The sequence below is a fragment of the Cynara cardunculus genome, unplaced genomic scaffold (assembly GCF_001531365.2).
Source record: "Cynara cardunculus var. scolymus isolate 2C unplaced genomic scaffold, CcrdV1 Un_Scaffold_1262, whole genome shotgun sequence".
NCBI classification, from domain to species: domain Eukaryota; kingdom Viridiplantae; phylum Streptophyta; class Magnoliopsida; order Asterales; family Asteraceae; genus Cynara; species Cynara cardunculus.
Genome location: NW_020200716.1, coordinates 68,268 through 79,043, shown reverse-complemented (window position 1 = coordinate 79,043; position 10,776 = coordinate 68,268). Strand labels below are relative to the sequence as shown.

Below are 10,776 nucleotides of genomic sequence, written 5' to 3'. Positions count from 1 at the left end.
ATCAAGTAGGACCTAAATCTTTCAAAAGAAAAAATTATGGCCAATAATTCCTTCTCTGTTGTGGTGTAATTAATTTGTGCCTCATTAAAACATTTACTTGCGTAATAAATTGAATGAAACACCTTTTCTTTTCTTTATCCTAACACAACACCTACCAAATCTGTTTCCTCACACCTTTCCAAGCTCTTTTCCGAATAATCTAAATAGTTGTCAAAAGATGAGCCATATACAGAAAAATCATCCATAAATATTGCAATGGATTTTTCAAGCATATCCGAAAATATGGACATCATACACCTCTGCAAGGTGGCAGGAGCATTACACAGTCCAAATGGCATTCTTCTAAAAGCAAATGTGCCATAAAGACAAGTAAAGGTGGTTTTTTCTTTGTCTTCGGGAGAAATGGCTATTTGATTGTACCCTGAATAACCATCCAAGAAATAGTAGTACTCTTTGCCGGCTAATCTGTCCAACATTTGGTCAATGAAAGGTAGTGGAAAATGGTCTTTTTGAGTAGCCTTATTTAGCCTTCTATAGTCCATGCATATTCTCCAACCGGATACAATTCTAGTGGGGATAAGTTCATTTTTATCATTTGTGATGACTGTGAACCCTCCCTTTTTTGGAACACACTGGATTGGGCTAACCCAAGAAATACTGGCTATCGGAAAGATAATTCCGGCATCTAACCATTTCAAAATCTCTTTCTTTACTACCTCTTTCATGATAGGGTTCAGCCTTCTTTGAGGTTCTATGGAAGTGAAATTCTTATCCTCTAAGATGATATTGTGTTGACAAATAGAGGGACTAATCCCCTTAAGGTCAGCAATGGTCCATCCTAACGCCTTTTTGTGCAATTTCAACATATCCACTAGTTTCTTTTTTTGATACAAGTCTAGGGCAGATGAGATGATGACAGGCAATTTGCCTTCTTCTCCTAGAAAAGTATTTCAGATGGGATGGGAGTTGCTTTAACTCCAAATCAGGTGGTGCTAAAATGGACGGGGTGAAGTCTTTCTGCTCACTACTTTTTAGCAGCTCAAATGCTTTAGCATCCACTAGGACAATATCAGTTCCTATTTCCTCTATTTCCTCAACATCTTCTTCTATTTCCTCATCACACTCTTCTTCCAACTTAAGGTTTTTCTGAATTCCTTCTTCAAAGCACATCTCCTCAATTTCAGCTATTCTTGAACACTCTTATAAGTAATCAGGGTACTTTAGAGAGTTGTAGACATTAAATGTGACTTTTTGGTCTTGGAGTCTCATGGTCAACTCTCCTTTCTGGACATCTATCAGRGTTCTTCCGGTGGCTAGAAATGGTCTCCCTAAAATAATAGGAATGTCCTTATCTGCCTCAAAGTCTAGCATGATGAAATCTGCCAAAAAAATGAACTTATCAACTTGCACTAACACATCCTCAATCATTCCCTTAGGGTATGCTATGGATTTATTTGCCAACTGAATTGTAATTGTGGTAGGTCTAGCCTCACCTATGCCTAAGGTATTGAAAACAGACAAAGACATAAGGTTGATACTAGCTTCTAAGTCACATAATGCTTTCCCTATCTCATTCCCTCAAATTGAACAAGGAATGGTAAAACTCCATGGATCTTTGAGCTTAGGGGGTATGCTATTGGTCAAAAGTGCACTACATCCTTCGATAAGGGCTACAATCTCATATTCAGTCAACTTCTTCTTCTTACTTAGGATGTCCTTCAGAAACATAGCATAACTAGGCATTTGCTCAATTGCCTCAACAAGTGGTATGTTGATGTGCAATTCTTTAAACACATCCATGAATTTCTTAAAGTGCAATTCATCTTTCTGATTCCTCAACCTTTAAGGGTAAGGAACATAAGGAGGGACTGGTTTTATCACATTCTTGCTTGGATGTGTTGAGCCAGATGGGTCTTGAATGCCTTGGGTCTTTGTGGTGCACTTTGGAGGTTCAGATGGAATTTTAGCATCAAGCTTAGGGGTCTCTAAAACCTCAGTCTCTTCTGAATTTTTTAAAGCATCCTCAGGAATGAATAATGGATAGTCTGATCTTGGGGGGACAGAGGTGGGGGTCTCAGATGCCTTCTTTTCTAATGGTTGGACCGGTCTTTCTTTGGCAGGAACCAATGTTGTAGCATCAGTTTTTGCCAAACAGGGTGCACTATCTTTTTGCACTTTTTCTGTCAACTCCTTCCCATTCCTAAGGGTTACTACTTTCACATGTTCCTTTCCTAGGTCTCTAGGGACTTTTGTATTATTGGGAAAGGTACCAAGGGCTCGATTGTTCTGGTTAAGTGCAAGTTGACTGACTTGAGTCTCTAAATTCCTGATGGCAACATTTTGTTGATTAATCAAAGCTTGATTTTGGGCTTGTGCATGTGCGAAAATCCCTTTAATCATTGCTTCCAAAGAAGATGATGATTCTGCTTGTGGAGGAGGATTGTTCTGAAAAGGTGGTTGTGAATTCTGAAAACTTTGTTGGTGATTCTGCGACTTAGAATTTTTTCCATGATGTTGTGGTTGGAAATTCGAAGTTCCTTGTTGTTTATGGACTGATGGATTTAAACTAGGACTGTTCCATGAAAAGTTCGGATGTTGTCTCCAACTTGCATTATATGTGTTTGAATAGGGATTAGCTCTGTTTTGAACATAGTTTACTGATTCATAATTTTGAGTACAATGTTCATAGGAATGTTCCCCGCCACAGCACACACACTACACAGATAAGACCGTTGGAATAGGTGTATTAGCAACTTGTTGTCCTCCCTAACCAGAAGTTAAAATTTTCAGCATGTTGGTCATGGAGGTGAGCTGAGCTGTTAATGCAGTATATGCATCTACATCATGTATCCTAGCAGTCTTTGTTGGGTCATTGACCAGCATCATCCTAAATTGAAACGTGGCGCTGGCTGCTACGCTATAAGGAAATAAGTTGCGCCTTCTCCACCAGCAATTGCTTTTCGCATAGTGGTTAGCGCTTGGATCCTAATATGTGGTATTAGAGCAGGTCACTGGTTCGAATCTCATGGAGTGCATAAAATGCGGAAGGCATGCTCTATAGCCATTGACTTCTAGCGAAGATCTTGTTAGTGCGGGCAGATGCTGGGGGGGATTGTTGGGTCATTGACCAGCATCTTCCTAAATCGAAACGTGGCGCTGGCTGCTACACTATAAGGAAATAAGCTGTGCTTTCTCCACCAGCAATTTCTTTTGGCGTAGTGGTAAGCGCTTAGATCCTAACAGACTTTTTATGCGATTGAGCACGTGGGTCGGCCCAATGCCCATTGTTGGCTGATATCTTTTCCAGGATTTCATATCCTTCATTATAGGTCATGGCTGTGAAGGCTCCGCCTGCAGTCGCATCGAGCATTTGTTTTGCCATGGGATTTAACCCATTGTAAAACGTCTCAAGTTGAATAAAGTACAAAATGCCATGGTATGGGCACTTCTTCAATAGGTCTTTGAACCTTTCCCACGCGTCAGGAACAGCCTCATCGTCCATTTGTTTGGAAAGACAGATCTCATTCCTGGACTTAGCGTTCCTTGTTGGGCGGAAATATTTTCGCAAAAAAATTTCTGCCATGTTACTCCACGACGGCACAGAACCCGGTGTTAAAGAGTTAAGCCATTCTTTTGCCGGATCCGTCAATGAAAATGGAAATAAAGGAAGTCTGAGAGCGTCATTGGACACTCCAGGGATCAGGAAAGCATCAGTGATTTCCATAAAAGATTTTAAGTGCGAATGTGGGTCCTCCGAAGGTAATCCGGCAAATTGGCCATTTGTTCGCAACATGTAAAACATTATCGGTTTTAGTTCGAAATAGAGAGCAGTGATATGTGGTCTAACTATCCCAGAATTTAATTTCTCAAAATCCGGAATAGTGTTATCCATGATCCTTCCATTTTTTGGAATTTGGTCGGTTATATCGCACACCTTTAGACAAGGGAATTGGACCACAAAGCAAGTATACAATACGGTTCAATGTCGTCTTTCCAAGTAATAAAGTGGAACAAGTACCGGATTATCATCCATGGAGATTGTAGCCAAAGTTAAATGAGACTCCAATGAAAGAGATGATTCCAGATGATGATTATGAAAACTTCAGTTTGGAATTAAGGTGCTTTAAAACAGATTACAAAATATATAAAGATAGCATGGGTGTAAGACTTGTTGGTGAGACCCAAACACAAATTCCAGTAGCCAATGCTGCAGGAATGCTACAGCAAGCAGTGTTTCAAAACTTAATTCCACCATCTATTTTGAAGGTATTCCTCTTGGACTTCACCATTGCACTACATTATAGCTTTCCACCCATATCTCTATGTGGTGTCCGGACCAGGGATAGTGACAAGAGTGTCCAACCCGTCGGGAGTTAAGTTTGAAAGACATAAATGACAAGTCTCCTTGTTGGCAACTTTCTCAAGTCTACCTCTTATATCATTCAAGTTCACGTGCATTCAATGGCTTATCTTTAAGTCCATGGTACGTTAACACTTTCAAAGTGATCAACCCGTCAAGAAGTGTGCTTGGTTTTTTTATAAAAACTAGAATGAAATAATGGAACGTCGTTTATGAAAACACTTAGCTACTTTCTTCTGGTTTGAAAATCTCACATTTCCGTCTCACACCCAAGCTATATAAACTTAGTTACTCATAACGGAAAGTAAATGACAAGTAAAATAAATAACGGAAAGTAAACACATAAATGTAAATTAAGAACTTTGTATTTCTTCAAAAGTTACTACAAATCACCCTTGGAGAGGAATGATTTTTAAAGCTAGATGATGTTAGACTGTTCTCAAAAGTGAAACCCAAGCCCTCCTTTTATATCCAAAGGAGGCACTAAAAAACAAAAATACAAACCTTAAGGGCTAAGCATCCTAAAACAAGTTACAAGGTACAATTAGAGGAACTAGAAAGTACAATAATCCTAACTAGAGTCTTAACCAACTATTTTAAACAAAAAGTCAGCTTCTACAGCTATCATCCACAAAGCACAAAAAGGCAGCGGCTTAATCAATAAGTTCTCCAAACAGCTGCGTATGTATTAGATCGCCGCTGCTCCAATGCTGTGGCATCCTACTGTTTAGCAAAAACTCTCCATTAACTTCTTCCTTGAGTACCCACAAGTCAACCACAATATTTAGCTCCATAATAACAAAGGTATAAAGAAATTAATAAAAATGACTCAAAGTGGGAATGAAAGGAAACTAATTTAACTAATAGAACGTAAAACGAGTGCTTTATATGTTGAATTCTCAACATACATCACTTACAAACTCAATCCAAGTATATCTAGAAACTTCAGGAATTAGAACAAGAATATACTTTTTTCCAGACAAGCTCTGGACTGAAATAGGACCATAGAGGTCGACATGTAGCATATGTAGAGGTCTAGAGCAAGAGGAATCAGGGTTTGCCAAAGCACGAAAGCCAGGATCTTTCAGAAAATATTTAGAGTATCCTTTCCTATTTGATCCGTTTGACCCTTAGCTTTTCGGGGCATGGAATTCTCACCAATGTTTGCGGTGGAGATGATGGGGTCGGTTCATGGATTTTCCTTCCTCTTTAATGGATGCGCCATTTTGTACGTTATTTGCTTAGTATTGCAGTATACTAGACTGCAGTGTAAGACAACGCAACCCCTTGTTGTTCCTGAGGGACGGAGGAGGCTAGGTTAGCCAAAAGATGGATACGTGGTTTGATAAAAAAATATCTCATCGTCGAGAGGGAAACAGCCCGGATCGCCCCTTTTCTGCCGACTCTTTGGACTTAAGAACGCCTTTTTCGCCCCCATGTCGCCACACAGAGGGCTCTGCCCCAACCGTACTCCAGTGCTTGATTTAGATCGGGAAAATCGTGTGGGAAAAACTTTACATAAACGTCTTCTGCCAATTTTAGAGCACTAATAGCAAGAAAATGTACTTCCTATGAATGCTGAACAGATGGTTGTTTCTGAAAACTTCTATTTAAACTGGAAGAGACAACATCTTCAATGTCTCCAACCAATGTGTCAATGCTATCTCGTCGAGTTCCTCGGAAAAAAGCAAGAGCACAAGACGGAGATTGTTCTGCTGCAGAAGCCTGCATTGATCTTAGGACACGCATCCAAAATTCTCAACTCCTCCAAAATTCTTTCCCTAATCTAAATCGAAAATACAACTTGTCAATGTGCAGGTAAATCAAAAAGCCACTGCTTTGTGAGCAGCAGCTGAAATTCCAACCAAGTTTGCTTGATCTTTTCAATCTGTTCCCTCAAGTTTGTATGGAGGCAGCAGTAATCAAAAACCCATTACCTTGAAGCATGGTGAAGAATGGAAAGTGAGGCAAAAACTTTCAGCTGTTCCTTCGAGCTATTGCAGTAAGCAACTCGACCCTAATAAGGTTCTCCAGATTGGTTGAAGAAATAAAGGTTGATCAATATCATGTACAGGTCTGTGGTGAAATCAAAAAACTCAAGCCAGCTCTTCTGTGAGTCCTAATTTTCTTGTGTAAATCATCGGGCAATGACTTTAACAGATTCAAAAAACAAGGTTAAATCTGATCACAGTGTAAGTGTCTTATGCAAAAACGTACACAATGCAAATACGTTCACAATGCCAGATGATTTAGCCAAATTTGGTCAATGATTTAGTCAAGCTTGCTCATCATATCAAGCAATTTAGTAACAAATCTGTCACTGTGACAATCGATTTAAAAAACAGTCACTGTATCAAGCGATTTGGGCAAAACCCGCTCACTTTATCCGGGCGATATATGCTGAATCCGATCATAGTATCTGATCAATTTAGAGAAATCCGGTGACAATTTCACATGATTTATGATAATCCGGTCACAGTATCAGAAAATCAAAACAGAATCTAATCATAGTGATGTCCGATTTATGCTTCACCCAGAAAATTGATTTAGAAAACCGCTCAAACCTGGTAATGCCAAGCGATTTAGCCAAAACCCAGATTGATGACTTGAGCGATTTGTTCATAAATCGGTGAAACCGTGAGCGATTTATGTTGAATCCGGACAGGGGATGAACGATTTAGGTCAAATCTGATCAAGCCTTAAAGGATTTATCAAGCGATTTAGTGAACTCCGGTTAAGCTTCAAGAGATTTGCCAGGCGATTTAGTGAATTTGTGTGATGAAGATGATACCGGAGGAAGAAACAGTCGATGAAAGAAGAAGCAGCTTAAATGTTGGGCTGAAATACTAAGGAGCGATTTAAGAAAAAAAAAAAACTTAAAAACTTAAATCGGTTAGGCTCTAAAATGGACAAGGAGCGATTTAAGAAAAAAAATTGCAAAAACACAAACACAAAAAAAATTTAACCAAAAATTGGACCAAACAAAGGGTTTTAAAAAGAATTAAGAACACGAAAAAAAAAATTAAAACACAAAATCATCAAAAACTCGAAAAAATAATGATCAAATCACAAAACTTTGCGTTTAAAAAAGATTCACAATTCAATTCCGAGCAGATTGATCACAGTTTAAACATAAAAACACAAGATTTTTAAAGAAAAAACGGATCAAACTCAAAGAAAGATAAGAACAAGTATGAAGAACCCCGAAAAAAAATCCAGAAAATTTTCATCTAAAATATCTTCAAATTTTTTATTTCTTTGCATTTTCCAGCTCTCTTACCAATTGATGTTCCCACTTTAATCAATCTTCAATTTAATCTTCTAAACATTCATGGCAGAATCTTGATTATGCATTAAGAACAATATGAGAGATGAAGGTTGAGAGAGAAAGTCAAATATCACAATCTTGGTCAAACTCTTATTACGTATACTTAATATTGCAAATGAGCTCTTACACTAAATTACAAAGGACTTACCTTTTATATAGGGTCAAAGTAAACACTAAAAATCAAAGTCAAACTATCTAGAGAAAAGTCAAACACGGTGACTTTTATACAATTATAGACAATTTTAACTTTCAAGACGAATACAATTTTACACGGAATTTCAGTCCTAACAAATCTTTACCTAATGAACTTTACTTCTAAGAAAGGACCAAAGACTCTCTGTTTGGTTTCAAAAAAACGTTGAAGAAGCTTGACTCTGGCACAACAAGTTCTCTCACCTTAACTTTCAAACCATGACAAATTGGTTAAACAGAACTTAATACATGGTTTACCAGATGTAAAGTTTGAAAAGGATCATCTTTGTCCAACATGTAAACTGGCAAGCTCAAAAGAGCATCACATAAGACAAACCCTGATTCCTCTTGCTCTAGACCTCTACAAATGCTACATGTCGACCTCTATGGTCCTATTTCAGTCCAGAGCTTGTCTGGAAAAAAGTATATTCTTGTTCTAATTCCTGAATTTTCTAGATATACTTGGATTGAGTTTGTAAGTGATGTATGTTGAGAATTCAACATATAAAGCACTCGTTTTACGTTCTATTAGTTAAATTAGTTTCCTTTCATTCCACCTTTGAGTCATTTTTATTAATTTCTTTATACCTTTGTTATTATTGAGCTAAATGTTGTGGTTGACTTGTGGGTACTCAAGGAAGAAGCTAACGGAGAGTTTTTGCTAAACAGCAGGATGCTACAGCATTGGAGCAGCGGCGATCTGATACATGCATAACTTTTTGCAGAACTTATTGATTAAGTCGCTGCCTTTTTGTTTTTTGTGGATGACAGCTGTAGAAGCTGACTTTTTGTTTAAAATCTATGGTTAAGACCCTTGTTAGGATTATTGTACTTTCTAGTTCCTCTTATTATACTTTGTAACTTGTTTTAGGATGCTTAACCTTTAAGGTTTGTATTTTTGTTTTTTAGTGCCTCCTTTGGGTATAAAAGGAGGGATTGGGTTTCACTTTTGAAAACAATCTAATATCATCTAGCTTTAAAAATCAGCCCTCTCCAAGGGTTATTTGTAGTAACTTTTGAAGAAATACAAAGTTCTTAATTTTTAGCTTTTCATCTTTAATTTATCGTCTTTTAATTTCCATTCTTTATTTTACGTTCACTTACATTTATTGTCATTTACATTCCGTTATTTAATTTATGCAATTTACTTTCTCGTCATTTATTTTCTGCAATTACATTTACGTCTTTACTTTCCGTTATTTATTTTACTTGTCATTTACTTTCCGTTATGAGTAGCTAAGTTTATATAGCTTGGGTGTGAGACGGAAATGTGAGATTTTCAAACCAAAAGAAAGTAGCTAAGTGTTTTCATAAACGACGTTCCATTGTTTCATTCGAGTTTTTTAAAAAAAAACCAAGCACACATCTTGACGGGTTGATCACTTTGAAAGTGTTAAAGTGCCATGGACTTAGAGATAAGTCATTGAATGCACTTCAACTTGAATTATATAAGAGGTAGACTTAAGAAAGTTGCCGACAAAGAGACTTATCATTTATGTCTTTCAAACTTAACTCCCGACGGGTTGGACACTCTTCGAAAGTGTCAAAGTGCGATAGATTCAGAGATGAACTATCTAGAACACACGCCAACTCGAATGATATGGGAATCGACTCTAGAGAGTGATATTTTAACAAAGAGATTTGTTTATCCATATATTTTGAAGACACGATCTTGTCACTATCCTTGGTCTACCACATAGAGATATGGGTGGAAAGCTATAATATAGTGCAATGGTGAAGTTCGAGAGGAATAACTTCAAAATAGATGGTGGAACTAAGTTTTGAAACACTGCTTGCTGAGCATTCTTGCAGCATTGGCTACTGGAATTTGTGTTTGGGTCTCACCAACAAGTCTTACACCCTTGCTATATTTATGTATTTTGTAATCTGTATCAAAGCACCTTAATTCCAAAGTGAAGTTTTCATAATCATCATCTGAAATCATCTCTTTCATTGGACTCTCATTTAACTTTGGCTACAATCTCCATGGACGATAATCTGGTACTTGTACCACTTTATTACTTGGAAAGACGACATTGAACCGTATTGTATACTTGTTTTGTGGTCCAATTCCCTTGTCTAAAGGTGTGCGATATAACCGACCAAGTTTTTGGCGCCGCTGCCCGAGATTGGCAAGCTAAAACTTTTATTTTGGGTAAAGTAAAGATTTGATTTTTCTAGTACCATTTGAATCGTTTTTAAAAGTGATGTATGCCACGGACACAACGCGGGAAATTTTTCGAATTTGATCCCGATATGGAGAGAACGTTTCACCATAGGAGGAGGGCTCAAAGAGCATTTTTTGCTATACTTCCTCCAAACATGGCATTACCTCCCCCAATCATTCCGGAAATAGCGCATTTGGAAAACCAACCGCCTGTTTTTGCACCAATATCACCATTTCTGAACTTTCCGCATGGACACCCACATAATGATAATAATTTGGGTAATGAGGACACATAATCGGAATATAATGATCAACAAAGAGCACAAACTCCGAACATCATTAATTTGGCAAATTCCAAAAAATGGAAGGATCATGGATTACTCTATTCCGGATTTTGAACAATTAAATTCCGGGATAGTTAGACCACATATGACCGCTCTCCATTTCGAACTAAAACCGATATTTTTTCACATATTGCAAACGAATGGCCAATTTGCCGGATTACCTTCGAAGGACCCACATTCGCACTTAAAATCTTTTATGGAAATCACTGATGCTTTCCTGATCCCGGGAGTGTCCGATGACGCTCTCAGACTTACTTTATTTCCATTTTCATTGAAGGATCTGGCAAAAGCATGGTTTAACTCTTTAACACCGGGTTCTGTGCCGTCGTTGAGTAACATGGCAGAATTATTTTTGCGAAAATATTTCCCACCAACAAGGAACACT

General features: G+C 37.8%; 1 non-coding gene across 1 annotated transcript; it reads left to right on the top strand.

The window, feature by feature from the left end:
• The first annotated feature begins 3,428 nt into the window (after nucleotides 1-3,428).
• Nucleotides 3,429-3,535, top strand: LOC112502336. The gene has a single exon (XR_003067667.1). It is a non-coding gene; the product is annotated as a small nucleolar RNA R71 (small nucleolar RNA).
• Nucleotides 3,536-10,776: the final 7,241 nt, after the last annotated feature.